The 25,220-nt window shown below is 40.1% G+C and overlaps 1 long non-coding RNA gene across 1 annotated transcript; it reads left to right on the top strand.

Annotated features, from left to right (window-relative positions):
• Positions 1–5,009: 5,009 nt before the first annotated feature.
• LOC144256948 (uncharacterized) lies at positions 5,010–6,506 on the top strand. Its single transcript, XR_013344342.1, has 3 exons — positions 5,010–5,090; positions 5,200–5,292; positions 6,316–6,506. It is a non-coding gene; the product is annotated as an uncharacterized LOC144256948 (long non-coding RNA).
• Positions 6,507–25,220: the final 18,714 nt, after the last annotated feature.

Raw genomic sequence — 25,220 nt, 5'->3', positions numbered from 1 at the left:
TACTTATTGCTGGCATATAAGGATTCAATTTTTATTCATTAAGTTCAAATTCAACAACTTTGCTAAACTCCTCTGTTAATTCTAATAATTTCTCTCTAAGATATCTGAATATTTTCATGTAGAACAAAAAAATACATATCATTGACTAGTGACAATTTTGTTCCATAGTCTCCTTATCATGTTTCTGATTTTTAAGGAGAACGCTTCTGCTTTGCCATCAAGTTATGATGTTTGCTGAGGGATTTAGATGACTACCTTTCATAAGATAAAGTCATTTTTCTTGTATGCTTAATTTGCTAAAAGTTTCTTTTCATAAACGAGTGTTAAATTTTATTGGGGCTTTTTCTTCATCTAATAAGACAAACATACAGTTTTAATACTAGAATAAACTTGCTTTCTTTGAATAATGCAATATGATTATAGTATTATGCTATTTGTAGCATTAACTTTTTATACATTGTTTGTTATTTTACTTTGCCAAGGATTTCTACATCTATGTTTATGATTTAGGTGGCATGGTAATTCATTTTTGTAAATCATTGGTTTAGTAATTATTAAATGAATTGGGAGTCATTTGCTCAGTAAGTATATCTTAAAAGTATATCTGTATCATCTGGAAGAATTGGTATAATATGTAAGTTACTTTGAATGTTGTAAGACTAGCTTGACAAATCAACCTCTGAAGGGCAATATAAAGTAAATGTTATTTCTTTTCTAATGATAACCCAATAATAAGGATAATATGGCATGGTAGGAAAAGACTGAATATTATAAAGAGAAAACATGGGCTTGCAGGATTAATGTCCCCCCATTTAGGTGTGAACTTGGCCAGTGTGGCTTTTCTGATTCTCAGTTTTCATACATAAAAATATATGCTTTGAGAAATAAATGTGATAATAAGTGTCATACTGGGTAGTCCCTTAATGAGTGTTATCTTTTCCCCCATCACTGCCACCTCTATAAATCTGGGCCAAGAAAAATAAACTTCAGGAAATCTTTTAACTTATTCTGTATCACTGATCTCCAACTGATGTACTTCTGAAAAATCTCAGCCTGATGAAAGAAAAAGGACAAATGTCTACGCAGTTCTAAGAATGTATGGGTAAGAAAACTGACCTCTTTAGTTTAACACTTGAAATTTACATGTTGTGTCTTTGTTCTGTCTCCAAGCCAGGTCTCTTAGCGATTTAGATAAATTTATCTTGCCTAAGATTAGACACACTCAGAAGGTCCAAAGCTGAGCAGAGGAGCACTGCAGCTGGGCTTGGAGATAACCCAGCTGAGAGTGATGCTAGGAATTGTGTGACAGGTCTTATGCCTCACCAATTTCTTCTTTCATTAGCTGTCAGGATTCATGGGAGATCACACACTGGGAGTGGCATCCAGGGAGCCATTATGGAAACCATCTCCATAAACTAAAGTCAAATACTTTGACTGTCATTTTTCAAGTTCACATAATGGGGCCATTAGAAACAGATTAACTGTTTCAACCCCTCTCCTACTATTAGCCATCCATATTGAAAAAGAAAAAATACTGTATATCAAAAGCTTGATGCTGGGGGTGTCAAAATCTAAAACTGGACTTTAAACAACTCAAGTGACTAATTTGGAGAGGGATGGTTCCCTGGAGAAATTTTATCACTTTCTGATATTTTAGTTAAATCTACTTTAAATAAAATGTGGAGTTTCAAGTTTATTAGCAAAAGTCTGCCAACAATGATATCCTCAGCAATTTGAGGATAAGAATCGGTCCTCTTATTAAATTAAATTCTTGGGATAGTGCTGACACACAGAGTAGCTTCCCAATAAAATTTCTTGAATATTCTTCTCTCCGAACTCAACTTATGCTGTGTGCGCTTTGGTACTCGCCTCCTGTCTAATCTTGTTCTCCGATTTGCATCCTCCCTTCACTAAATGATTTCTAAGGCATCCTTCTAAGACCAAGTTTATTTCTAGTAGAAAGTCATCATGAATTGACCACTCCCTCCAGAGTCTCTTTCCCCACATTTGGCATTCCTTTGACCCTCAGTATTTAGATGTTGGTGGGTTGCTTTACACATGTTCTGAAATTGCCTTATTGGTAATCCATGTTTTATCTCATTAAAGAGTGATGCATATATAGAATTATGCTAGGTATTTATTCATTTGCTCAGTAAGTATATCTTAAAAGTGGGAAAAAACGTGGAATGTAGAGACAGAAGAAGAAAAAGAACAAGAAAGTCAGAAAGGTAGAGTAGTATGTACCCTGTGCCTAAAACACTCTATTAGTAGATGCAGTGTCAGGCCAGATTGATTCCCCTTGAATCATTCTCCTTCAATAAGATGAAAACAGAAATGTGAGAAACCATGACACATGGAAATGAAGCAAGGGTTGTTTGTCTCTTCTTTCATTGTAACACTTTGGTGGATATAGGAACTTCACAAAAGTGGCCACCTTCTTGATTTTATGTCTTTGACAACCATCACCTGTTCTTGCAATGAAGGTCTAAATTTTTATCCCTGTTATGGATCTAGGAGTATGAATAGAGTCAAGAAGTAAGAAAGTTGGGGTTAAAAGTCAATATAACAGCTGGGTGGGGTGGTGCACACCTGTAATCCCAGCAGCTCGGGAGGCTGAGGCAGGAGGATCACAAGTTCAAAGCCAGCCTCAGCAACCTAGCGAGGACCTAAGCAACTTAGGGAGACCCTATCTCAAAATAAAACATAAAAAGGACTGGGGGATGTTGCTCAGTGGTTAAGTGCCCCTAGGTTCAATCCCTGGTACTGAAAAAAAAAGAAGAAGAGAATAAAGAAAAAATCAAAACAAAACAAAAACTCAGTGTAACAGCTAGCAGAAATCCTGTATCAATTCAGAATACACAGGAAGGGCGGTCTGGAAGTGCTGTCTGCCATGAGAGTGATGGGAAATATTAATTCATTCTTACTGAAAGCCCGCTCTTTTTTTCCCCATTATGCTGGATTTTTCTTGAAACTGGACCCTCAGAAGAATACACAATCTTTAACAGAGTGGGGAGGAAGAGCATGAGAAGAAGACTAACATTAAACAGGGAAGAGAGGTGGGAGGGAAAGGGAGAGAGAAGGGAAATTGCATGGAAATGGAAGGAGACTCTCAGGGTTATACAAAATTACATACAAGAGGAAGTGAGGGGAAAGGGAAAAAAAAATAAGGGGGAGAAATGAATTCCAGTCGAGGGGGTAGAGAGAGAAGAGGGGAGGGGAGGGGGGAAAGTAGAGGATAGGAAAGGCAGCAGAATACAACAGACACTAGTATGGCAATATGTAAATCAATGGAAGTGTAACCGATGTGATTCTGCAATCTGTATACGGGGTAAAAATGGGAGTTCATAACCCACTTGAATCAAAGTGTGAAATATGATATGTCAAGAACTATGTAATGTTTTGAACAACCAACAATAAAAATTTTAAAAAAAGAATACACAATCTTCCCATTTGTTTGTTCTTTCATTGACAATTATTTATTGAACACCTATTTCTGGGGATAAAGTGATAAACAACATAGACACGACCATTCCCTCCCGGGGTTTATATTTTAGTGGAAAAAGAGCAGCAATATGGAAGCAAACAAATTGGCAAGATAATTTTAAAGTGAAATCTAGTATAAATGGTACTGAAGGATAGTGGAATAGACAGGTAATTATTCAACCCATCCTCTACAACTGCTTTTGCTCCTTTGCTAAGTCTCTCTCTGTATATTTTCCAAATTTATTTGTCCCCCAATAATTGCATTTTTCAATGTTAGGCTATTCTCCCTTTTTATCTCCATCCTGTTCTTTCCATCTGACATTTAAGGAGCACTGGATTAAAGTGATTTACAAGACAACATCTCATTTGATAGTCAAACAGCACCATGGGTTTAGTCTCATGAGCATAACCATTTTGCAGAAGGGAAGGCTGAGGCAAAGCATGGTTGGGCAACTTGCCTAAAATCATACTGCACACGAAGCACTGAAGCCAAGATATGAATGCAGGTCCTCTGATTTCAGAGCTCCTAGAAATCCTCTGGGTCAATCTGTAACCATTTTCCCCAGGACAGAGTTAGTCCTTCCAACAAAAGGGTGCCCCACACAGATGTCCTCTACCTCCCCTGAGGGTAGAAGGAGGGTTTGTATTAAAGCCAAAGGACATGAACCAGACATAATGAAGAACATCCAGCCACAAAAGTTGAAATTTTCCTGGTAGGAAAGTTTAGGACATTTCTCTTCTAGGGATTTATAACACAGGTCAGCAAACTACTGCCTGTGGATAAAATCCAGCACTGCTACCTGGTTTTTGTAAATAAGTTTGGACTGGGACGTGGTCATGCTGCTCATTCACATGTTTTTTTAAGGCTGTTTTCACACCACAAGAATAGCACTGAGTAGTCATGACAGTGACCTAAGGATCCACAAAGCCTACAACAGTTACTCTCTGGTGGTTCACAAAAACTATTTGCTGACCTTTAATCTGGAATAACAAGAGGAGTGTTGGCATGGTGGGCTTGAGTATGGGTCTCTCTTAAGTGGAGGAAGGTCTAATGGAAGCTTTAATGTCCCTTTCAGATCTCAGAACAAAGATATATTCTTCTGTGGAGGTCAAAATAGTCCCATCCCTAATGGGCAGGTCCCTCCTACACACTTTTTCCAGCTGTCTGTATGTTGCCCAATTGGTATTTAAAATGTGTAGCTGACACAGGTTTCCCAAATTACATTTCAGACTACCACTAAGCACAGCTTAACTGTCGGGGGGAGTTTCTGGGGGAATAAATTCCGCCTGCCAGGGAATTTAGAGTGGTGCTTATATTTATATTAACTCTGCACCAGTTGCCATTTGGATTGAACATGAAGGGATGACAGATTTGTGTCACATCAGACCAGTGATTAATGTTATTGCTATGATTTCTAATGTTACTATTAATATAATAATTTCATATTGTTATGAATATAATATTGTCATAGTTGGGATATGAGTTGTTCCCTCAAAAGCTCCTGAGTTAATGCAAGATGTTCAGATGAAATGATTGGATTCTGAGAGCTGAACCGAATCAGTCCATCCTAGTTTAAATGGACTGACTGGGTGGTAACCATAGCCAGGTGGGGCTTGGCTGGAGGAGGAGGGTCACTGGGCAAGGGGCCTGGAAGGGTGTATTTTTCCTGTGACCCCTTACTCTCTTACCTTTATCTGCTTTCTGGATCCCTGAAGTGAGCAGGACTCTCTACCTCTTCCTCCATATCCTTCTTCACCTTGGTCCCAGAGCAATGGAGTTGGCCCATCATGGATTGAACCTCTGAAATGGTGAGCCAAAATAAACTTTTCCTCCTCTAGTTATTCTTGTCAAGGATTTTGGTCACAGCAACACAAAGCTGACTGACATAAATATGTAATATTCATAATACCATATTCATAATATTATCATTGTGATGATGCCTAATATTATCATACTTGATTATTACTAATGTGAATATATCATTTTTAAATTTTACTTAGGGTAAAGTAAAAACTTTTATGAGCGTTAAATGTTAATTGATAAAGAATTCTTATGGATCGAGCCAGAGAACCAGAAGTGAACCATTTATGGATGCCTTTGAAAAAAATACTATACACACACATATACTTACACACACATTGTGAGAAAAATATGTACTAACTTTAAAATATTTTCCATCCCTAAGAAGCTCGTGTGTTCTTTCCCAATTCAGTTCAATGAAAATAACATTTCCTTTTGCTTTTTGACACCAGCCCTGATAACGTGGACTGTGAGACTGCCTCTCACAAGCCACGTGATCTTGAACAAGTGACTTCATCTTTCTGAGCCCCACTTTTTGCTTCTGTGAAATGCTACCGTTCAAATGGATGCTCTTTTCCCTCTCAGACAGAAGCCAGTGTGCCTGTGAACCCCCAGGGCCTCACACCCTACTGCAGCTGCTTCCTTCCACATGGTTTCAAAACCCCTTCTCAGCATGGTGTAGTGAAAAGACATGAACTTGGGAGTGAGCCAGACTGAGCTCCAACCTTAAAAAGCACATTTTTATTTAGCACTTCAAGCCTTGCACGGCTCTCTGGGATGGCAGACACGCACCTGCTGTCATACGTGCTGTTCCCTCTGTCTTTTCTTCTAACTTGGGCACCATGTGCCCCTCATTTTCTATTTCTTTTCACTGATTCAGATTAGAAAGGTAAACTCTAGAACGAAAGGACAGGTTACAGGCTGGGAGATGATATGCAAAAGACGTACTGATGAAGCACTGTTTTTAATAATCTATAAAGAACGGTTAAAACTTGACAATAAGAAAAACAAGCAACCTCATTTGAAAACAGGATGAAGACCTTAGCAGACACCTTTCCAAAGGGGAGAGACAGATGGTCAATAAGCATGTGCAAAGATCTCTCACATCATGTCATCAGGAAATTTCAAATTGAAACAACAATGAGTTACCACTACACATCTATTAGAATGGCCCAAATCCAGATCACTGACAACACCAAATTCTGGAGAGGGTGTGGAACAACAGGAGCTCTCATTCATTGGTAAGAATACAAAATGTCATGCTACCTTTAAAAACAGTTTGGCAGTTTCTTAACAAAACTAAAAGTGTTCTTACCATTTAATCTAGTTATCTCATTACTTGGTATTTACCCCCAAAGAACTGAAAACATATATCTAAACAGAAAGTTGTGCACAGATGTTTATAGCCCCTTTATTCATATTTGACAAAAACTTGAAAGCAATCAGGATTCCCTTCAGTAGGTGAATGGATAAATAAACGGTGGTACATGTGGACAACGGGATCCTATTCAGCACTAAAAAGAAATGAGATGTCAGATGATGAAAAGACATAGAAAAAAACTTAAATGTACAGTACTAATTGGGATAAACCAATCTGAAAAAGTAACATGCCATTTGATTGCAACAATATGACATTCTGAAAAAGGCAAAGTTATGGAGACAGTAAAACCCGTGAATGAGGGCCAGAGATTAGGGGAAGGGAGGGATGAATAGGCAGAGCACAGAAGATTTTCAGGGCAATGAAAGCATTCTGTATGATGCTATGATGGTGGATGTGTGTCATTAAACATTTTTCCAAACCTACCGTATGTACAATACCAAGAGTAAATTCTAGTGTGAACCTTGGGCTTTCTGTGATTATGATGTACTGATATAGGTTCATCGATTTTTAACAAATATACCACCCTAGAGGGGAATGAATATTGGTAATGTGGGAATGTGGTTGCATGTGGGAGATAAAGGACAAAAAAAGAGCCTAAAACTGCTCTTTATTAAAAAAATAAGTAAATAAAAAGGAATGACTTAAAAACTAATACCTTTATAAACTGTTTTCTATTTCTCTCTTCACCTGTAAGGAAGAGATATATACATTCTCAGGTCACCCCAGGCTCTTTGCACTGTTAACTGTTTGTGTGGGCTCCCCTTGTAGGCAATGGCTTTCTTGAGGTCAAGTATCTGTGTAGATCTCCACATTAGAAAGATTCCCTGCTAAATGTGGATGTGTAACCGATGCGATTCTGCAATCTGTATTTGGTGTAAAAAGGGGAGTTCATAACCCACTTGAATCTAATGTATGAAATATGATATGTCAAGAGCTTTGTAATGTTTTGAACAACCAATAAAAAAAAAGATTCAAAAAAAAAAAAGACAGTTTACTGCCCTCCATCTCACTCACACTCATATTCCAAGTTCCAACCATGGTTTCAAGGTTCTGCCCAAGCTGGCTTCTGCCAATTTCCCCAGGCTCATTTCAGGGCATTTGTCCACTTCTTTTAGGTTCTCTAGACCAAACTCCATGCCCTCATTTTCTTTATACCGAGAATTCCCTCATGGGGTGGCTTTCTACAGAGAGCTCTCAACAGCCCTTTACCTGACCCTTTGCAGATCTCAGTTTTCGCTTATTCATTCATATAACAAATATTTACTGAGCACTCTTCTAGGCACTGGGAGAAAGAAGGAAACAGACAACTCCCTGCCAACCTGGAGTCAACCTTCCAGTTGGGAATAAGGAAGATAATTAGTAAACAAATAACAACAAATCCAATAAATACAGACAGGTCATGTGGTGGTGATTCCTAAGGATAAGAAAAAGCAAAATGAGATAATGAGTTCTGGGATGTGATCTCATTTCATAGGTAGAATGAGAAAGGCCCCCACTAAAAACCTCATGGATAAGCAGAATGCTGCAGGAGAAACGGAAACAAGCTATGTGAGTGTTTGTACAAGAAGCAGTGAGCCAGAAGTCCCAGAGCCTCGGGTCAAGGGAAAATAGAGACACCAGTGAGTGAGGAAGGGAGTGATGGGAGATAGACAGAGATGGCAGGGGCCAGGGCTTGCCAGCCACTGTGAGGACTTTGGCTCTTACTCTAGGTGAAATGAGTATTTTAAGCAAAATGATTCCACCTTATATTTGGAAGAGGCCACACAGGCTGGTGCATTGAGTTTAGCTACAAAGGAACAAGTCCAGATAGAGGAAGGTGAGTTAGAAAATTTTTCTAATAATCCAGTAAAAAAATAAGATAAGATAAAATAAAATGGTGCTAACTTGAACCAGAGTGGTAGAAGTTATAAAATGGTTGACAGATGGTTGGGTTCTGGATATATTTTGAAAGCAAACTTTATAGATTTACAGATGTATTGGAAATAGAGAAAAGAAAGAACCAAAGGTAACTCCAGGAGTTTCAACGTGAATGGCTGGTAGAATGTGCTTGCATTTACTAAGATGAGCTGATTGAGGGAGAAGAAGGCTGGGGTGTTTTGAGATATGTTAAGTTACAGATATATATTTAACAGCCAAGAAGAGAAGTCAGTAGAGCTTGATATACAAATTAAGAGTTCAAGGAGAAAGTCTGGGGTAGTCTCTGGGGTTCCGCATTTAGAAATTAAGGATATGAGAATAAACCAGCTCAGGAAAAGGAAGAGAAGCCTTCTCTGTAGGAGGAAAACCAAAAGAGAGAAAAATGTCCCAGAGCTAAGTGTAGAAAGCATTCAAGAGGCAAGGGCAGAATCAATGTCTCTGTTCTCAGCTCAGTGTCAGGTGCTGAAGGACACAGCAGTTAGACATCCTAATTTTCAAGCCATGGTATAATTTTAATCATTAGCTCCCCCAAATGCCTCCCATTGGCCTGAGGCTGTCTTGAATTTTATTACTAGATTTGAATACATTTGAACTCAGTTTAAGCTCTGTAAGATATGCAAATGAGGAGGCGACTGTTATGGGTCATTTGTGTCAGAGTGTAAGTCTATATGTCTGGTCCCTTGCTGATAGAGGTTTTAGATGAAGACTTGTTGAGAAAGAATGAGAATAGATTCTGCTCAATATGTGGTCTAGGGAGGAAAGGGGTACAGAAAAATATCAATAGGAAATAAAAATATGTATAGGGCAACTCTTACTGATGGAACTGACAAAGTTTAATAAAGGTTGAATCATTAACTCCAAATCCAAACTAGGTGATGTTGAACAAGTCATTTCTCCAACCATAGTTTTGATATCAACTCAAAAAAAAAAATGGTGGAATTGGACTTGATCGTCCAAAAATGCCCTGTTGCCATTAAATCCAAGTCTTCTCTGACTAAGTAAGGAAGGGGAGACAGTCTATTTCAAGTCTGATAATAATAGCCAGATACTTGCAAATACAGGACTGGTCACCTCAACCCTAGGAAGCATGATCTAAGCATTTTAACACAGAAAATAGTAATAATTTTAAAAATTCACTGAAATCATAAATCAATTTTAAATGGCTCTTGCCTGTCTCTGAACAAGGCACTGTAAGTGCAGTCAGACGTCCTGTACATGTCCAAGATTATGGAAGCTACTCTTGGCATTGCCTTGGGCTGAGACCACATAGACAGAATTGGGGTTAGTTCAGTTTACCTGGTGCTAACTTCCTTCTAATATCCCTCCCACTATGGACAATAAAAACTGTGTAAGTGTATTTTTTCCTGTAGTGGACTAGCTTATGCAGGACCCTGTTAACAGTCAAAGAAAGATATTTGTAAGGTAGTGGGTAAAACAGAGTCTTTGATCTCCCCCCCCCAACCCTTTTTTAGTGCAGTTTGAGTATAAATAAACATAGGAACAAGCAAGCAAACTATACATATGACCATAAAGAGAGTTAAGTCAACCAGGTCATCAACAAAACCCAGGCTGTAACTTCAGCCTCCGTAGCACAGCCCTAAGGACAGGAGAAATCATGTTTTTGGATGACAAGGATGAGATAAGAAACTTGATAATGACCATCTGCTGCTGATGTCAGGTGTCCCTTAAGCAAAAGACCAGGATCCCTTGCATTAAGCATACCCAAGGCTGTCCTGTGTGCTATGAGCGTGTGTGTGTGTATGCATGCGGTGCATGTGTGTGTACTTAAGAACTGTGGGTGGTACACTTAATATAGTGCTTTTCTGTCCAGGAAAACTATATCCCCTCCAAAGCCCTGACTTATTAAAGTTAAAAATTACTGAAGTTTTTCACATCTGTTATAAGGTTTGTAGCACAATTTCCTCATGCTGTTGGGTGCCATATTCTGTGTCTGAGGTTTCGGGCATGCCCCAACCTTCCCATTGCCAACTGGGCAATCATTTATTATTGCTGTGGCCAAAGGAGCTGCCAAGGCTTGGGAAGCATGATTCTGAGAAGAGCCATCGTGCTGGAGGGCAGTGAGTTGGCTGGGCTGTGGGGTGGTCTCAACACTGGAGATCCAGACCTCTCGCCTGAGTGTAACCAGAGCCCCTCAGGGAGAAACTGGTCCCAGGGTCCTCCAGCAACTATAAAACTCCTCTAATAGCATATGCTGAGTTCCTGTCCCTCAGACCACCACCATTTAAATGGAAACTGAGTTAAATCCAAATAGGATGAACCAAACTTCTGTTTAAGCCAATAAGTTGGCCCAGGGCTGAAGGGCTTTAAATGGACCATGAATAATGTTTTATTGCCTCAGCACTGGGGTGAACTCAGCCCCCTACACTTAGCCTCACCTTTCAGGCTGTTATTTTTAAGATCTCATTACACACCGGCTTAAACTAAAAATATGTTTTCCAGGAATAGCAGAACCTAGTTTTAATCGTGAAAAGTTTTACAAATGCTCACGTACTCTAGTTACATATGATGTTTCATGTATTTGATATCAGCTTTCGAAACAAGGGACTAAACTTGCTTTGGGGTTGTTGGGCTCAAATATTTTTTTCTGGACTGGAGTTTTTTCCCACTTCTGAGGCTTTGTTCTCCCATGATCTGGTGACTCACATAGCTAGAATCATGGCCGTCATGAAGACCTCTTCCTGACAAGTTCATCTGCAAGAAGTGCTCTCAAGCCATGCCAGTCTCATCCAACATTGGCTTTTCCTTCCCTCCCGACTCTCACTGGCTTAGAGGTGAAGGTCATAGGGTAGGTCATGTGGAATCTGACAAAGGGGCAGCTTGATTTTACCCGACCCCTCTAGCTTTGTGATTTCTAGAAAGTTCTTAATCTTCTTGAGACTTCTCTTTGTTGAAAAGCAGAATAACAAATGTTGTATAGGTAAAATGAAATAATTTGTGGACATTGCAGAAACTGAATTTTTTTTTTTATTTGACTTGCTCATACACTAGTCAAATCAGTCATTGAGCACTGACTAAGGCAACGTGAGGCAGGCATGATGTTCCACTGTCAGACCCTGACCAAACATGCACAGAAGCACAGATGGCTCTCTCTTGGAGTGCAGTGTGAAATGTCAAATTGGAATCGAGGCTCCAATCTGCACTCTGGGGTTAGTAGCAAGGGAATGCTTTATCCTGGGGAAAGAAAGTCTCCTGAACTCAAACTCATTCTGGAAGGATTCTTGCAATAGTAGTGCTTTATCTATTGATGCATTTATGGGTTAAAGACTGAGTGTCTAGGAATAGCTGCCTAACATGGATTTCAGCCCTGCCTCTTATTTCCAGAGCAACCTTGAGCATGTTACTTAAGCTTTTGCACCTTAGTCTCTTCAGCTTTAAGATGGAGTTAATGATAACCCCTACCTCCTCATGTGGTCATGAGGATTAAATGAGAGAGTTGATATGATGGCTATACCTTGAATGAATCATCTATTACGTATTTCTCAAGAAATATTGACTGTTAATGATATTGTGGGAAAAACACTGATGGAAGAGGGAACCATTTAAGCAAACACAGAAATACACAGGACAAAGAATGCCTGGTGATCTCGTTTGGCTGAATCACAGAGTATATTCTGGAAGAAAAGGCAGTCCCTTAAATATTCTTAGCCTTTGCTGTCATTTGATTTTCATCAGGATATATTCAGACTCTCCACCTAGTCCATAGGTTCTCTAAGGACAGGAACTTCCATTATAACCACTCATAGAACTCCTCAGCCTTCCCTTCTCCAGGGCAGTAATTTTCTATTCCTGTTTTCAAATTTTTCTGGTGAATACACTTCTTAGAGATCACCAGATGATTTTGGACATTTTAATAAACCATGAAGTTTCATGATGCCCATTTGATTGTCCAGTCCCATTATGAGAAGAGTATGTTTGCAAACTTTCTATTTGATGAGAAGACTAGAGATCCCAAGCTCATTTTTGTAACCTCTCTAGTCCCACTGCCTATCCTAGAAGAGGGCTTGATTGGCATGGAGCAGACAGCGATTCTGAACCTGGACTGAGCCAGCTCTGAAGCAGAGGGAAAGAGGCAGGCTTACAAAAGGGCCAACCCATTCTTAAAATGAGATAACCATGTGTGTTTTATGTGGATGATCCAACACCAGCAAAGCACTCTCATCGATTCTATCACCATTTTGATTATTTTCAGATATGCTGCTACTCAATATAAGAAATTTTTTTTTTTTTACTTATTTCTTCCAGGAGGTTTGGACATATTTGTGTAATTTTCCTCTTTTGGAGAAGGAACAATTATTTTTCACACTAAGGTAAATTAAAATCCAGGAAGAATCGAAAACTAGGAGGAAAAGGATATGCTCCACCCACCTCTAGGGCTACAGCATCAGCAGATCATATAGATTTCGGAATCTCTGGGTCTTGCTTTCAAACAGTAGGTTTCCTCTTTCTCTCAAGATCTAGAAGTACGCAACCTGACTCTGAGCAAAGCCAGCAGTGCCTGCTGGGCTTGTCTGCCTGCTGGAGTTTTCTCTCTGCCTTCCCTACTTCTGCCTCCAGTCCCAGGGCTCTGCCCCAGCATAAGCTCTGCCCCTCACCTTGAGGGGACCGGAAAAGACCCTCCCCAAGCATTACATCCTCAACTACTTTTAGGCTCACCTGAGCGATTTTGCAACCCATGGGCTCTGGGATTCTGGGACAGCTCAAGAGTGTCTGAGAATGGACAGAGATGGCCCAGAGAAGCGTACAGACAGCTGAGGGAGAATGTGCCCAACCACCAGATCCCCAGCCAAGAGGAGGCCTGCCTCCCGGGAGCAGCCTGGCTGGACAGCTGATCCTTGCTAATCCCCACACTGTAGAGCCAAACTGGTTGATTTTCATCTACCTCTGACTTCTGACTTGCATGTTGTTCTTTACATCGCTGGCTTTATTTTCAAACCTGTCAACAGGACTCTGAAAAGGTTGCACACATGAGCAAAGGCTTGGGCAGCTCTAGGAAGGAGCAGCAGAAAGAAAGGTCTAGAACATCAGCACAGTTATAGAAGGTCCAATACTCAGACTCAGGAAACTGAGTCAGAAAACCGCAAACTTCCCATTTTCTTGACTTTTCTCTTATCAAAGCAAAAATGAGTCACACTTTTTTTTTTAAATCACTGTGACCCTTTAAATCCAAGATGGCCCACACTCTTAGTGAACTATATTTATCAAGTTTCTTAATAAAGCAAAAGCTCAGAAGCCTTTGAGAGAAAACTCTTTTATTTTTATTTTGGACAGAGACACAGGCCAGCAACCAACAGTTTACTGTTGTTGTTCAGTTGCCAAGTGGGTGATTCAATTAAAATAGGAACTGCATCAGATCTGTTTATATGAATCCACAGAGTTGCTATTTGTAAAGGGGCCCTACACCTCTGACCTATGTTGTTGCTAAACTGTTCTTTCCCAAGACTGTGCCAAGGAATCTAAAAGAAGAATCACAGGTGCATCACCAAGGTTAACATTTGCTCAAATGACCTGCTCCTCCCCACCACATCACGCTGTCATGACGGAAGAGGGCTCAGACTCAGCCTGTCTACAAATACGTCTGTTGCGTCAACTATTTTTTTCTGACCTACCCAGTTGATTCAGTTTATCCACTGAATTCAAGACAATGAAAACCAGAATATCAGAGTTAAAGAGACTCTTGGGGGTCACATGGTACAACTGCTTCATTGGAAGTTGAGGAGACCAAGGACCAAAGAATTCATTAGACTAGAACTTGAAGGCAGAGTTATCAGGACTCTTTTCAGTTTATCACATTCCCCAGCAAGCTATCTGGCACCTCAAGATAGAAGCTGGCTCAGGAACCTCATCTCTTACCAGATAGATTTGCAATGTAACATGGGAAAGGAGAGCCCTGGTATCCCAGACGGTAAGAGCTATATTCTGGGTTCTCATATATCTACAGGGGTCCTCTCAAAGCTGAGAAGTAGCATCCAGATTTTCTTCCTTCCATAAATCATGTGGAGAATTCAAAGTCTTGATGGGCCCCACACACAACAAAAATTAGGTGATAAAATATCAAGATAGTTCCAGGACTAATGAATAATGCAATAATATGTGAGAAAAGACCGTTTATGGTAAATTCTAAAGCACTTTTCAAATATTTTAGTGTACTAAGATATTACTAGGGAGTTTCAGTTATGATATCAAGATGTAATAAATAAAAGATTAAAAAATATCCAAAAAGCCACCCGACAATAATTTCACATTTTTATGATCCTGTCTTTGGAGAAGTATGAATACCACACAACCCTCAAAGAGCATGGGATGGGAGGGGTGCCTATGTCTCTGCTCAATTGTCTTAAGAGAAGCCTCAAGCAGGGAATACAGAGTTTTTTATATGTCCCCTCAAATTAGACAAATAATGTGGTGCCTTCTGTTTGTCAACCAACCTTAGATTGTAAGGGGTGACCTAGTAAAGGAGAGGTGACAGCATTAGGGAACTTGTTCTTCTGGAGATATTCATAGTGTTTCCAAGGACCAAATGTGGGCCCTAATAGGGAGCTGAGGCTTCCAGGCACTAATGAGGGACATGGGACCACTAGAATGGAGAGCATTAGCAGGGTCAGAGGAGCCACAAGTTTAATATCACCCGTGAACAGAGAGGCCCTACAAAAAAAAAAAAAAAGGAGAAAGGATCAGTTTTTGTTTTCTCACAGGCTTGTGGAGCTCAAAGCCAGCTGCCTTTAATTAGGCTTCCTGGGAGCAGATTCTGAACTTGGGATTCTTATGAAGTGGTTTACTCAGGGAGTGCTCTCAAGGAAAGGGAAGTTAGACAAGTGGGAAGCAGGATAGGGCAGGCAGTCAGGCCAAACAAGGCTCCGGCCTCTGCTAGAGGCTAGCTTCTAACTGGCCTTCCTGCGAGCTCTGGTCTTTCCTGGAAAAGAGGGCACTGGCTTTTAGCTCCCTGTCAGTGGGATCACTGGTTGGGGCAGACAGTGTAGGACAAAAAGGGGGAGCAGTAGAGGAGAGAGGGAGTTGGGAGAGAGACAGGGCCATTACAGGAAAGGTGGCTTCGATTTGGCCACAGGCAAATTCTCCTCAAAGAGGAACATCTGTAGCAGCCCATAGAGCACCTGAGGGTAGGTGAGGCTCTGGGAGGTCTCTACCAGCTTCGTGCTAGTCAACTGAGAGCTTTTTGTCTCTTATATTTATATTCCCTCTTCATTCTTTCTAACCAAACCCCCAGGGCTGAGAAAGGTAAGTGTGCACTCACTATACACACACACACACATACACACACCACACTTCTTTCCCAAAGAGCAAAAGACTCACCTGCAATAGGCCTACCTAGAGTGGGAAGAGAAGCTCTTACAGGATTGAAAGCTATATGTAGGACCAAAGGTTTTTTTAATGTTGCATTGAAAGTTTATCTATGTACTACAGCCCATTAAGTTTACCCAGACTGAACCCTTGAAGCAATCCCCAAGATCAAGAGACACAACATCCCCAGCAACAGAAGCCCCCTCAGGCTCCCTCCCAGCTCTACCACAGGGTAACTACTCTAATACAGGTAACAGTAGCATAGACTCGGTCCATAAATGGAACCTTATATACACTTCTGTCTGAATTTTCTCTGCATTATGTTAATGACAGTCATCCATGGTTTTGAAGTTTTCTCTCTGTAGGATTTATTTGAATGACTATACCTAAATGTATTTAGCACTCCAGGTTGATAGAAATTTGAACAGTTTGCAATTTGAGATTATTATATACAGTTGTTCTGTAACATTTTAATACATGGCATATGGTGAATCTATGTACACATTTCCATTAAGTATATACCTATATACCTTGAAGTGAAATTGATGGAGTTGTAGAAAATTGTGTGTGTGTGTGTGTGTGTGTGTGTGCGCACATGCATACATGTGTGTTAGGCAGCTTTTTCACTGCTATGATTAAAAAACCTTACAAGTATAATTTTAGGGGAGGATAAGTTTATCTGGGGACTCATGGACAGCCATGAGTCAATCCATGAACAGCCAGCTCCATTCCTCAGGGTTCAAGGTGAGGCAGGACATCATGGTGGAAGAGAATGGCAGATGGAAGCAGCTCACATGATGATCAGGAAGCAGAGAGACATCTCTACTTGCCAGAAACAAATATACACCCCAAAGGCATGTCCCCAAGGATCCACCTCCTCCAGCCACACCCTAGCAGCCTTCAGTTACCACTCAGTTCAGTTAATCCTATCAGGGGATTAATTCTCTGATTGGGTTAAGGCTCTCATGACCCAATCATTTCACCTCTGAATGTTCTTGTATTGTCTCTCATATGAGCTTTTGGAGGACACTTTCCATCTAAACCATAACAATTTGTGTGCATTTTAGTAAACAATGCCTGACAGTTTTTTAAAGTGGTGATAATATTTACAATTCCACGAGCAATGATAAGAGTTGGGTTGCTCTAGACATTTGCTAACCCTTGGTATTGTCTGTCTTCTTTTTATCCAGAATTGGATATTGTTAACTACTGAATTGAGACTGAGTGTGACAGTTTTCTAACTGTAAGAGTGATTAAAGAAGCCTGCAAGCCTCTTTGGGATAGTTTGTCTCTTTGTTTGTTTCTTTTTTTTCTGGTCAAAAAAAAAAATCCAGTGTTTTTGTTTTTTGATGCACTCTTACAACCGTTGTCTTTTTGCTACTCTTTAAATTTAGTGCATTATAGTTGTGCATAATGATGGGATTTGTTGTTACATATTCGTGCATGCACACAATCTAACAATATAATTTGGCCAATGTTACTACCCAGCACTTTCTGGGTTTTAATACATGAACAAAGGAAGACCTCCCTATAACCAAGGAAGTTTAAAGGAAGTGGGAGTAACAAAAGTAAAGTTGTTTTTATGCTTATGTGTCATGATACATGGTTCCATTCAGTAACTTTGGGACATTACTATCAGTAGCAACATCATCGTTATTGTTTATATTATTTTTATTTAACATTATTTATTTTTATCTGTGCATTATAATCATACCATAGATTTTATGCCATATTTGTGCATGCACATAACGTAATAAATATCATTCTGTACAATTTTATTTTATTTCTACTACTTTTATCAAAGCACAGGGATTCCCTATGAAAGATCCTAAAAATAACAGGATTTTGACCTATCTGGTGCCTAAATTGATAATGAATTTTGTCACTCTCAAACTAATTTCAAAAATCCTACTTGAATTCCTATTATCACAGGGGTTAAGGAGCATAGTCTTCATAATAAAAATAGGCAAGGTTGTTATTTTCTTCCTTGTGTTGAGGAAAATGAACATAAAAAAAAAAATCTCACTCCCTAAGCTCCACTCAGGACCCCAGCCCAGAACCAAGGACTTCCATATAGGATTCACCAAATGTCCTGCATTTGTAAGAAGTGGACCATGCACACCATTGCTAGATGATGTGGGCCTGCAAGATAATTGATCCCTGCAAGGGCCTCTGGAGGGCAAACCAAGACTTTTATTGTTTTTCCCACATTTTTGTCTAACCAGTTTTAAAAAAGAAGAAAAAATTGGCATGTGTGGAGTGTTAGAATGTCAGGTTGCTAAGGAAAGCCTTTGTTTGAGGAATTGTCAGCAAACATGTCATTTTCTAATTGGAGCTATTTGCTGTGGTCCTTCCGCTGGCTGTCTACACTCAGTGAAGGTTGTAATTATAAACGGAGCAGCAGCATTTCCACTGCAGACTCACCATGTGGTTTCCCTGACTCATCCTAGTGAAACATAGACCCCTCAAAGGGAAGGATTGAATTTTTTCCCCCTGAAAAACATGCTGCAGTCGATGACCTTGACTGACATTCCTTAATAATGAAATGCAATTTGTTATTCAATTTTTAAGTGTTATATTAAAAGGCAGAAAAATGAGAAGCCAAATGCTGTTTGCCTGGGTTTGTATACATACCTATTATATTTCATCCGAAATCTTTACTTTCAAAATTGTGCCAATATTAGACAGCCATATGGCCCCCAACAAAATTACCAAAATGTTTTCTTCCAAGGAAACTAATCATCACACAAATATATTAGTGCTAGATAAAGAAAAGTGAACAAAATTAGAGTTTACATGACAATTTTGCTTCTGTGATATGGGAAAGTGGCTGAGTTATTACCTGGGTAAGAAACAAGCTTATCTGGCTCAAGCGAACCCCCAAAGGTTTGTGTTAGCCTTTCTGATTCTCCTTATAGGTGCAACTCCTATTCAGGAGGGCTGATCTACAAATGGATAAGAAACGACCCAAAGGCACTGCTGGCTGCCTTCCATGCACTAAAGATTCCAGGGCACCAAAGAGACACAATTCACACCTTGGGGACATTCTCTGTTCCCACCACACAAGCAGAAGTCAGACTGGAAGAGGACCTTGAGAAAGATGAACCTAGACATTTTAGAGGGAAAGGAGGTGGCTCTTTGGAGACAGCAACAGGAAAACAGGAGTAAACTCAGTTGAGCCAAGCAAATCTCCTGGATCTCCTAAAAATAATCAACACTGGGTCTCAGGCCAGGCCTACCGAAACAGCATCTGCCAGGCCAGGCCAGGACCCTGGGACTCTGAAGTGCACCCATGTTTGGGAATGAGAGAGTCCAGTCAAACTCCTTTGTTTCAGAGTTGAAGAGAGTAAGGTTCGGGAAAGTGAAGGTTCAGGAGAGAGGATGCAGGACAGCAACAGGTGACCAGTGACCAAAAGGCCATCTGTGTTCAGCATCCTTCCCATGGGGAGCAGACTGCCTTCTGGGCACGTTGCTTGCTTGCATTAGGCCCCTTACCTTCAAAGGTTTGTCAGTTGTGCTGTGTGATGATTTTACCTCTCTCTACATCTGTTCTTCTTATTTTTAAAACAAGGACAATAAGAACTACCCATGAAGGACTTAAAAAGTTGTTTTCAAAGGGAAAAGGAAACTTTGAAAACTACAAAAAGCAGGGTAACTGCTGGGCACAGAGGTACACACCTGTAATCCCAGCAACTTGGGAGGCTGAGGCAGGAGGATCTTGAGTTCAAAGCCAGCCTCAGCAAAAGCAAGGCGCTAAGCAACTCAGTGAGACCCTGTCTCTAAATAAAATACAAAATAGGGCTGGGGATGTGGCTTTGTGGGCAAGTGCCCCTGAGCTCAATCCTTGTTACAAAAAAAAAAAAAAAAAAAAAAGGTAAGTAGAAGGTGTTGCTCTTATTTATATCGGGATACTGTCTTATTTATACAAATTATACTGGTGACAATTAAAACTAACCTTGGATGGGACTTGGCCTGTGATCAACCAAACTCTTTTAACCATTGATCACTCTCTCTTGCTGTGCCTCAATCTTATTCTCTGACTAGCCACTTTGGTTTTCTGTTAGGTAGTTTAATAATTTAATGATAGTTGAAGCTGCTATGATTACCTACCATTCGGAGTCTCCCCCAATTCATGTCAGAAGCCCCCCTTGAAATGAAGAGAGAAAACCAGCAGCCCCTAGCACAGCATCCCACAGGAGATGGATGATTCATAGCTGGTCACAGAGACATGAGGCTAGCTGAAGACTTGGAGATCCATCATTCAACCACTTCACCAGTATTTGTAGAGAGCCCACATGTATCCAGGTTTCTAGGCTCTGGAATTATAGCAGTGAAGAAGAAAAAAATAACTCCAACATCCTATTGCTCACTTTCCAAAGGGGAACAGAGTAAATCTATAAATAAGTGAACAAACACATAATAAAGCATCAGGTAATGCAAAATGCTATGGGAAAAAATTACAGCAGAATCAAGGGCTAGAGTATAGTAGTCGGGTAGGAGTTCAGGGACACCAACATGGTGGAGGGAGGGTAGAAGAGAGATGCCACTGGATGACAAGACAGAGAGATGAGTCAAGGAAGTCCTGTGTACTATAAGTCCCATTGCCATGACAACTCCTGCCACTGAGGACTTATCACCATGACAACTCCTGCCGCAGGTTCCATATTTTAAAATGACCAATGGGGATAAAGTGGGCAGTATTCTAATTGGGTTTTCTAAAGTAACCAATGAGGGAAATGAATGGTGTTTTAGTCAGGTATCATCAGGTAACCAATGGGAGCAAATGGGATAAGGTCTTCAATCCAGTTCGTATAGGAAATGCCTCACAGCTCAGCATCTAAGACTCTAATTTCCAGACATCAGGGTTTTGAGCCTTTCTTTTTTTCTTCCTCAGCCCACTCCCGTCTACCTTACAGAATGCTACTCTCACCTCCACTTTCAATAAATCTGTACTTTGGCTGTAACTTGTGTGTGTGCTGCTCAATTCCTTGTTCTAAACACCAAGGACCTGCATACCCAACGACAACACAGTGAGGCATCCTGACTTGGAGAGGATGGTCAGGGTGGTCAGGGATGTGTTCCTGGGGAAAGGGGTATTAGAGTGGGATCTGAATTGTAAGAGGATTAAGTCACATGGAAATTTGGGAGTGGGGTGGCCCAGGTAGAGGGAAAAGAAATGCCATGTCCTAAGACCCAAATGAACTTGGTGTGTTAGGATGACAGCACAGAGGACAGGGTGGAGCTGAGAAATCTGAGGCACACAGGGTGTGATGACCCGGGGTGTCAAAGTTAAGGCGAGGAGCCTAGTTTATTCTAAGGGTGAGGGATGGGGATGCCAACATCAGAGCATGCTGAAGCAGGAGATAGAGCAGGCCACCCGTTATGTGACTACAGTCATACTTTATGACTAGAGTAGTGCTGGGTGAGCACGGACTCCTCCAACCACACAAGCAGAAAAGCACTGTAGCAGAGACAAGTGTGGAAGCAGAAAAATCAGTCCTGAAATTTTTGCAGTGAGAAATGACGGTGATTGGAATGTGGGCACAGATGACAAGGCTCAGATTCGGTCAGGTAGTGGTTGGAAGAGAGAGCTAGGGGGGTTGGCAGAATGTCTCCAAGTGCAGAAATGCTCACTTCAGAAGAGCTTGGGGCTGCAAAGAACATGCAGAAAGGAAGGAAGGAAAAGGTACACACACACACACGCTCACAAATACACACATATGTATATGCACACATACACACACATACATATAAATATATGTGTGTATATATACATATATTACCTTATATATCTTCTCTCTGTACCATAACATCATTTTTAGTAATAAGCATCAATGAAAATAATACTGAAAATGACCTGGAAAGAAACACAGTGGAAATTTGCTTTCACTGAAGTTTATGTATATATGTATATATATATATAGTGTGTGTATATATATATGTACATGATTATGTATATTATTGTATTATTAAACTAGAAAATAAAATTTAAGTATGGGAGAGAGTATTATAGTGCAAAAATAGAGGAAAACCACAATTATTTATTCAATAGTTTTATGCTCAACAGTTTTGGAATGTGATTATAATGTAATATAATAATACTTAAATGGCTCTTCAGTAACTAATAAGTAAATTTTAATAAAACTGAAGTATCTACAGAAAGCACAATTAAGATGACAACTAAATCACTCCACTGATGTGAGGCTGGTTTTTAATTTGATCTTAAAGCAATCATTTCAAAAGAATAATAAACTAAAATTTTACATATATTCCATTTTGATAAGCTATTTCATGCATGAACTACATTTGAACTGACAGAGATATGTGCACTCATCTACATATGTATACATATATGCAGAATAGACCTTATAGTTTATACCATTTTATTGTTTTCAATGTTTAAACACAAATTTCAAGTGGACACAAAACAGAACAATGGAATCATCTCCAGTTCTCTTTCTGCTTCTCTTTGCTCCCTGAACAGCCACTGTTTGTTTTAAAACTGCTATCCAAATGCAGGACTATGGACTTCCCACAGGGATCGGAGACAGGAACTACACCCAAAAAGTGCTCAAAGGACTCTCTGAACTACACACTCACTCCACAAACAAACACACATCTCCATGTGTGAGGGGTGACTGTCACACTGAGAACTCCTCCAATAAACTTCCACATAAAGCTGCAATGTTTACTAAAGTCTAATTCTTGAGCTAAGTGATTTTTAAGTTTACATATTATGAAGACTGTATAGCTGCCACAACAACTGTTTAGAACTTAGACCAACAGAAGACCTTCTTGTGGTATTTTATCATTGACTGGTCAAAAGGAAAAGGCAGACTTGGTTTTATTCATTTTAAATTTTCGACTGTGCATCCCCTTGGAATCTAAGGTAGAAGGTTGCAACGCTCAGGACTTGCTAGATCATGGTTCCAATAAGGTTTCATTTAAGATTCCCTGGGCTTATAAAGTCAGGAAACCCCCCTCTAGACCAGTTGCTCAATGCACACAAGAAACCTGGCATCTGGGAGGGGGCAAGGCTCCCACTGTTCAAAGATGCAGCAGTGGAAAGAAATCAGAGCAAAGACCTCCAGGACTCTCTAGGAGCCAGTGAGGGGCAGGATGGCATGGCTTGGAATAGAGCTGATGTGGGTAGGACACCCTCAAAATGCTGCAGTGATGGAAAGAGGGAGGCCGAGAGAAGTGGACAGCTCAGGTCTCATCCAAAGACAGAGGCATGACTGAGCTTCAGTCGAGTTACCATATAGGAACGCAGGCCAGTGGTGCCAAAGTTTCTGCTTTATTCTAGAAAAGCCAGAGGATTTTCCTCTTCTTTGGCATAACATTTTCTAACTTTTTATGTGTTGGCAAATAATTCAAATTACTTAAAGGATCAAAAGAAAGAGAGAGGGAGAAAACCTCTAAGGCCTGCCATGTCAGCAGGCTGGGTCTGGCCGGCGCTACTGGCTCTCCACCTCTGCACTGATAATTAGCGACTAGACACACATTGGTTTAGTGCCCAGAACCTTCATTAAAAGGGTTCAAGTGTGCCCTTCCTTCAGGGGGGTTCAATTTTTCTTCATTCCTATGAACTAATTTGAATATAAAGAAATAGATATAGACACTTATATAAATATGTATACCTGCATCCATAATAAAGTTTATCATTTATACTGTTTTGTCATTTTACATTTATTTTTAAACAAATAAAAATTTCAAGTGGATAGCAGCAGAGAGTTGGAGATTCTACTCCTGCACTGCAAGATTTTTATAATTTAAAAAAATTGAATTGACATATAGTAATTGTACGTATTTATGAGTTACAGTGTCATATTTCAGTACATGGACATAGTGGTTGATGATCAGATCAGGGTAATTGACATCTATCATTTCTTTTTATCATTTCTTTGTGTTGGGAACTCCTCTCTATTAGCTATTTTGAAATATGCAATTAATTGCTGTCAATAAAAGCTTATGCTACTGTACTATACAACATTAGAAGTTATTCCTCGTAACAAACTGCACCCCCTGTATCTGTTAGCTATCTTTCCCTTCCTTCTACCCTTACCAGCCTCAACTGATTAAACTTTCTAAATTCTATGACATTTGCATTTATAGCTTCTAAATATAAGTAAAAATAATCCACATTTTTCTTTCTGTGCCTGACTTACTTTGTTTGACATTATGTTCTCCCATTCCACCCACATAGCTAGCTACAAATGACATAATTTCATTTTTATCACTGAATAATATTCATGCACACATGTGTGTGTGTGAGGGGGTGTGTGTGTAATTTTCTTTATCCATTCATCTATCAGTGGACATTTAGGTTAAAAGAATATGAAACACCTCAATTTGCACTCTATCAATTTCATGTTACTATTACAAAATACCTAAGGCAATTAACTTATAAAGAGAAAAGGTTTAATTAGCTCATTGTTCTAGGGATTCCAGTCCAAGACCAGGCAGCTCCATTTCTTCAGACCTCTAGTGGGGATGCCAGATGGCAATGTTGGGGAGTGTATACTGGATCAAACTACTCACATCATAAGCCAGGAAGCAGAGAGAGACTAGGAGACTGGAGTCTCAGAATCCCATTCATAAGGCATGCATCCAATGACCTAAAGATTGCTCACTAGGCTCCACCTCTCAAAGGTTCTACCATTTCTTAATAATACCACCCTAGAGATCAAGCCTTTAATGCATAGGCTTTGGCAGTGACTCTCATCCAAATCATAGCATCATGCTTATGCAAGGACCACTTGCATAATCTTCTGTAGATCATTGCAATTTTATTATGTGTTCTGCCCAAGCAAGTAAGCACTACACTGCAATATTTTGAGTTCATTCAGACCCACAGAGGACCTTCGGCTGAGAGAATGAGACGCATTTCTTCCTGTCCAGGGAAAAACTGGCCCTGAGCCCTCTGCCAATCTCCCCCTCAAAGGACCACCCTCTGGTTCTGTATTTCATTGCTAAACTCTCTGCCATCAGCTGCAGACACAGCTAACACTGCAGCATAGCCAGAGAGCTAACAGGCCAAGTTCAAGGGCTACACTGGTCTGCCAAGAGCAATTTCCCCTGTAACCCGTCAGGAACAGACAAGACGGCTTGAAGCTCATGTAACATTTTCACCATATGCTGTTTCGAAATAACCTTGTTCCACAGGGAAAACCTTCAAAAGACTTTTCTTTGAAAACATACCTAATGATAAAGACATGCTACATCCTAGATCCCAGAGGCTGCTGAGAATTTTACATACTACCAATTTCATCTTATCTCCTGGGCACTCTGGGGTGGAACAGAAGCCACAGCTAAGTGTTG

This window comes from Urocitellus parryii, chromosome 9, assembly GCF_045843805.1.
Source record: "Urocitellus parryii isolate mUroPar1 chromosome 9, mUroPar1.hap1, whole genome shotgun sequence".
Lineage (NCBI taxonomy): Eukaryota > Metazoa > Chordata > Mammalia > Rodentia > Sciuridae > Urocitellus > Urocitellus parryii.
This window is presented reverse-complemented; position numbering and strand designations above follow the sequence as displayed.